The sequence below is a fragment of the Nelumbo nucifera genome, chromosome 7 (assembly GCF_055504915.1).
Source record: "Nelumbo nucifera cultivar China Antique chromosome 7, China Antique-T2T, whole genome shotgun sequence".
NCBI lineage: Eukaryota > Viridiplantae > Streptophyta > Magnoliopsida > Proteales > Nelumbonaceae > Nelumbo > Nelumbo nucifera.
In genome coordinates, this window is record NC_142655.1 from 47,330,032 (window position 1) to 47,336,413 (window position 6,382).

The 6,382-nt window shown below is 34.7% G+C and overlaps 1 non-coding gene across 1 annotated transcript; it reads left to right on the plus strand.

Moving 5' to 3' along the window:
- Nucleotides 1-4,568: 4,568 nt before the first annotated feature.
- Nucleotides 4,569-4,676, plus strand: LOC148790463 (small nucleolar RNA R71). Its single transcript, XR_016078987.1, has one exon. It is a non-coding gene; the product is annotated as a small nucleolar RNA R71 (small nucleolar RNA).
- The last annotated feature ends 1,706 nt before the right edge of the window (nucleotides 4,677-6,382 follow it).

Consider the following 6,382-nt stretch of genomic DNA (forward strand, 5'->3'; position numbering starts at 1 on the left):
CCAACTTTATGCTTTGACTCATTATGTGTATAAAGTTTTCTGTATAACATGAGGGGAGAGAGAGAGAAAGAGTGAGAGAAGAAGAAAATTTGATGGTTTTTCAAAGTTGAGTCTTTCTAACTGATCCCAAAAAGCAATGGTTATTTAATTTCCATTTTTATATCAAACAAATAACCGAAACAGTTAAGTATTAAAAAAGAAAGTTGACTTTTTATTAAGCAATGAAAAAAGTAATCGGCCCATCAAAGCTATTTTGAACTCAATGAATTGGTCTGATGTTGGAAATATTTTTAAATGATAAATCAAAATGGGGGGTGAAATTTTTTCATTTAAGTGCTTGGAATTCATTGGTGACAAAGGAAGACCTCTTTCTCAGGAGTAGTAAATACTAAATAATGATATATTTGTTCACACTAAATAGAAATGTGTTGTGATAATGCCATGCGCTTATGTTTGCTATTAGTTCAAGTATTATGATTTTGTTATTTTGATTTTATATTTGGAATACCTTACCATGTGTCAAGTATTAGTTCAGGTCAACCATTGGATAGACTTGGGGAGTTTATCCTGCCAAGATTCATTGATGTGCTACCAAAGAAGATGGGGCAGCTTGTCACAATTGCTAGGTTAGACCTAAAGGACAAACAATGTGTGTTTGGATGAAATAGTAAAATCGAACTATTTTCCAGTTATGCCTTAGACCTTAGAGATTGGTGGAAAAAACTGGAAAGTTACACATAACCCCTAAACTTGATTATGGTACTGCACTACATGTTGGATTGGGTTGTTTTTGATATGCTAATCAGTGAGATCCATCAAGGGTCAAAACTTGGGTATGTTGGGGCAATCTAAAAATTCATCTAAATGGGTGATCATAGTAATAGGATCGGTTCTTTGTCGAACAAAGTGAATGATAGGGCTTACACTCTCTCTGATGGAAAAATAAACCGCCAACAGTGGATTTCAACTGTGTTTGAGATTTGGTTTTGCCAAATATATTTATATTATATATATTATGTTTTATGAAAAATGTTTGCAAAAGATTTTAATTCCCGAGATCTATTTGAACAGAGAGTGTGACACTATACCTTGTAGCTAGGGGAGAGGTCCTTCCCTGTCGGGCAGTGTTGTGATCATTATGGGCCAAGAGGTTAAGTGTAAAAGACCATTATAGGGCTGATTACCTGATGTGCTTTATCTTACTTAAGTCCATTATTCTTAGATCTTCATAGGATGACTGAACTCAATGATCATTTAGGTGTAAATGTTGGGCCCATATTGAGACCATAGTGATGTGCTTCGGGGTTTACTACGTTTAGTAGTAAATTCGACTAAGCCTTTTCATAGAGGCTGGGCTGAACCCATGTAGAATTATGTGAGGTCATTGTGGGGTCCCACTCTATACAACTCAGTCTTAAGTTGGCCATGCAAAATCTTGGGTCATGAGCCTTTGAAGTCAATGGGCCTAAGGCCCATAATTAATAAGATTAAGTAAGTTGTCTTGTCATGTGCTCTAGGTCAAATTCGAGTTTGGAAATGGGTATGGAGCACACATCCTCTTAAGAGGATAGGAATTATCTCTTAATAGAGTCCAGATCCAAATTAGATTTGGATAATCTCCTAATTTGATTATAAGAGTGCTCCATAAGGAGATAAAAAAAGAAGAAAACAAACCAGACTATAATACCACTCTCTTATTCTCGATTCTTCTCTTTTGTCTTCCAAGAAACCCTATCATGACCTAGGCCTTCAAGGACTGATAAAGATCAGTTTTCTTTTGATTTTTTTAAGAAAAATTGAGAGGAATTTCAGGCTCATCTTCCCTAGTTCGATCTAAGTAGTTGAATTGTAGTTTTGTTGAAAATTATGTTACTGAATCAACTTCACCTATACAATACCTTTAGAAGATACTTTGTGGCCTAAAATAATTCATTCCCTAACCATAAAATGACATTTTTCCTAATTAAGAATAAGGTTAGATTCCTCACATCTTTTAAGCATAAAGGACAAACTATGCAAGCATGCATCGAATGAAGATCCAAAAACAAAGAAGTCATCCATAAATATCTCCATAAAATCATCAATGAAATCCGAAAATAGAGACATTATGCATCTTTGAAAATTAGCAGGGGCATTGCACAAACCAAAAGGCATTCTCCTAAATGCAAATGTTCCATAAGGGCATGTAAATATAGTTTTCTCTTGGTCTTCAGGAGCAATGAGAATTTGGTGATAACTAGAACAACCATAAAAAAAAACAATAAAATTCATGACTAGCAAATTTTTCAATCGTTTGATCAATAAAGGGAAGGGGGAAATGATATTTTCTAGTAGCATCATTCAATTTCCTATAGTCGATACATACCCTCCAACCTGTTACTGTCTTTGTAGGGATTAAGTCATTATTTTCATTTTCGACTATAGTGGTCCCACCCTTTTTTGGCACAACTTGCACAGGACTTACCCAAGAAGAATCAGAGATAAGAAAGATAATACCTGAATCAAGCCATTTTATCACCTCTTTCATACTAGGATTTAACCTCCTTTGGGGCTGCACCATAGGCTTGAATCCTTCTTCCATCATGATTTTGTGCATGCAAACTGATGGACTTATTCCTTGAATGTCGCCAATGCTCCATCCAATCGCCCTTTTGTGTTCCCTAAGCACCCTTATCAACTTTTATTCTTCAAGACCTATCAAGTGAGAATAAATAATCACATGTAAGGTAGATGAATTCCCCAAATAAACATATTTTAAATGCGGAGGAAGAGGTTTAAGTTCAAGAATAGGAGGCTTCTCGATTGATGGCTTGGCTTTTAAAGAAGATGAAGAAATATCCAAAGGCAAAAATTTTTCTCTTTTTGTCATGAATCTTCTTTGCTTTTCTCCCAAATAGCCTACGGCCTCCTTATGCTTCTCATCTAAAATTTGTTCATTCACATTAAAAGAGTTAGCAATGCAATTTTCTATAGGATCATCTAAACTAAATGCATGAGATTTTCTTTCTACCAAATCATCAATGCAATCTATCATTAAGACTTCTTTTTCATCATTAGAATGCTTTATAGCCTTAAAACATTAAAAATAACTTCATCATCATTAATTCTAAGGCTAAGTTTTCCTTGTTGGATATCAATTAAAGCTCTTCCTGTGGCAAGAAAAGGTCTCCCTAAAATTAGGGGCATATCATAATCTTCTTCCATATCCAAAACGATGAAGTCAACAAGAAAAATAAATTTATCTAATTTTACTAAAAACATCTTCCACTACTCCCCTTAGATATTTGATACTTTTGTCAGCCAATTGTAGAGAAACAGTGGTAGGTGTTGGTTCCTTTAACCCAAGCTTCTTGAAGATAGAAAAAGGCATCAAATTATTGCTTGCACCAAGATCACATAAAGCCTTATCAAAATTAATTTTGCCAATGGTGCACGGAATAGAGAAGCTCCCTGGATCCTTGAGTTTTGGAGGTAATTTATTTTGTAGGATTGTTGAGCATTCCTCATTAAGTTTTACCATCTCAAACTCCTCCAACTTTCTTTTGTTTGAAATTATTTCCTTCAAAAATTTGGCATAACTTGGCATCTGAGAAATAACATCAAGAAGATGAATGTTAATATGCAACTTTTGAAACACCTCTAGAAATTTAGCAAATTGCTTATCCAAGTTAGCCTTAAGAAATCTTTTAGGAAAAGGAAGAGGGGGTTTGTAGGATTTTAAATTAAGAGTAGAAGAACTTCCCTTTTTCTCCATTGATGACTCGTAGTTTCCTTTGGCTTCAAGGTTTTGGCTTTTTTCCTCTTTTACCTACTCATCATCTTTTTCTTCTTTTATAAGTTCTTTTCCACTTTGTTGACTGATGGCCTTTACTTGTTCCCTAGGACTCTTCTTGGTATTGCTGGGTAATCCTCTTTGTGGCCTTGCCGAAATTGTTTGAGCAAGTTGTCCAATTTGAGTTCCTATCCCTTGAATTCTTGCCTCCGTACTGTTGATAAATTTTGCTATCATATCCTCTAAATTTGGCTTCTTCTCTTGTTGATTTTGTTGTTGTTGCTGCTGAAAGCCGAGAGGTGCTTTTTGTTGGTTATTACCCCAAGAAAAATTTGGATGGATTCTTCTTCCTGGATTGTAAGTGTTGGAGTAGGGATTGAAATTGGACATGTTGCCACCATAAGAAACAAAATTAGCTTGTTCAGAAGAAGTAGAAAATGGATTTCCTACTTGACAGTCTACACTAGCGTGACCCCCTTGCCCACAAAGCTCACAAGAAGGGAAGGGAACAAAATAAATACTCATAGATGAAACCCCCAAATTTTCTAATTTCTTATTTAATGCAGCAAGTTGAGCCGATAAAGCAGTGATAGAATCAACATTATAAATTCCAACTCCATTTTTATTTGCTCTCTCATTATCCCATTGATAGCTATTGGCCGCCATCTCCTCCAAAAGTTCATATGCTTCTTCGGGAGTTTTTCTCATAAGGGTACCACCTATAGCTTCATCTAACATTGAACGATTAGATTGATTAATGCCACTATAAAAAGTTTGCACTTGCATCCAAACAGGTAGACCATGGTGAGGACACTTCCTAAGCAGTTTCTTAAATCTCTCCCACGACTCATATAAGGTTTAATTATCAAATTGAGAAAAAGTTGTTATTGCCATTCCTTAATTTAGCCATTTTAGCAGGTGGAAAATACTTAGATAAAAACTTTTGTGCCAAGTCATCCCATGTAGTAATCAAACCTGCAGGAAGAGAGTTAAGCCAATATTTTGCTTTGTCCATTAAGGAGAAAGGAAATAACCTAAGTTTAATGGCATCATCACTAACTCCATTATGCTTAAAAGCATCACATATTTCAAGAAAATTAGCAATATGAGAGTTAGGGTCATCACTGGGGCCAGAAAATTGCATACTCATCTGGATCATCTGAATAATTGCAGGCTTGATCTCAAAATTGTTTGCTTGCACATTTGGCCTCCTAATGCGTGATGTAGTACCATCCAGAGTAGGTATAGCGTAGGAGATCAATGTCCTTGGATTATTTTGGTCTTGAGCCATCTTGTTCTTTCTCTCCCTCGTTCACTTTTTCGAAGTCCTTTCGATTTCTTGATCAAGGGGTATTAATTCTCCACCACTAGTGTGTGTCATGCACTAGGAACCTTCAAAGAAAAGAAAAAGAAAGAGAAAAAAAATTAAAAATTTCCTAAAAAATTTTATAAAGCCAAACCGAACAAAAATTGAAATGGAAAATTTTAAATCCAAAAATAAAATAAATAGATGTTCAATCTTAATTCAGGTAGTTTTGATATGCAATAAACTAGTCCCCGACAATGGTCCCAAAAACTTGTTGTGTGATTTATGCACAGTTAATTCAGGCAAGTGTACCTTAGTCAAATGTGCGTATAATGATGAGAAAAGTGTCGATCCCACGGAGACTAAATCATAGTACCAAATCAATTTTAAACTAACCTAAGTTGAACTCATGAATCATTTGAATGAATAAAAACTAAAAGAATTAATGCAAATCCAAGAACATAATAAAAACTGAATTGATGGATGAATGCAGCTAGGGTTTAGATTTCATTAAATCAAGGTTATATAATTATCTATTTAATCCAACTCAAGACCGAAATTACCCTAAGGTATATTAAAGTTACATGCATGTGATGGTGGATTTCCCTAAATTAATTAATAAGCTTTCTCAGGTCATATTAATCCTTTATTAATCCAATTCTACCATCAAATTTCTAAATGGTTGTCAAAAGGAAAAAAAAAAACATTAATTTCTTTGGAAACCTCTAATCGTAGAAGGGGATTTGACTCACTAAGCTTCCTTGATTCCCACACATGAGCTAATCATCTTTTGATATCATAGTCTATCATGTGATTTTTATTGCCTAGGGATCTAATTCATAACAATCCTTTGGTCAGTCATGCATGAATCATCAAATCATTAAAAGATTGGCCAATTCTTTTAAAGCATTAAGCATAGCAATAAAAATTCCTCATGCAAATAATAAAGGTCTTGAATTGAATTAAACAAATAACTATATAATCTTAAGATCAAAATCCATCTAAACCCTAGCTAAGAGAATTTAGTTAGACATCATTAAATTCAACATACTTAAGAAAATTAAAGGGGAAACACAACAAGAACACATCAAAGAATGAATAGAATAACAAGAAAACATTAGCCTTTGAAGGTAGAAGACAAGTGCAGCAACTAAGCCTTTCTCCCTCTTGAATTCGAATTCTTCCTCTCCTTCTTTGGTGTGCTGAGACTACTTCCTCTTCTCTTCTCTGCTGAATTCTCTCTAAGGATGTTCCCCTTTGCCTTGAGTCTATGGTCATTTTTATAATGCACCCTCCCCTCAATT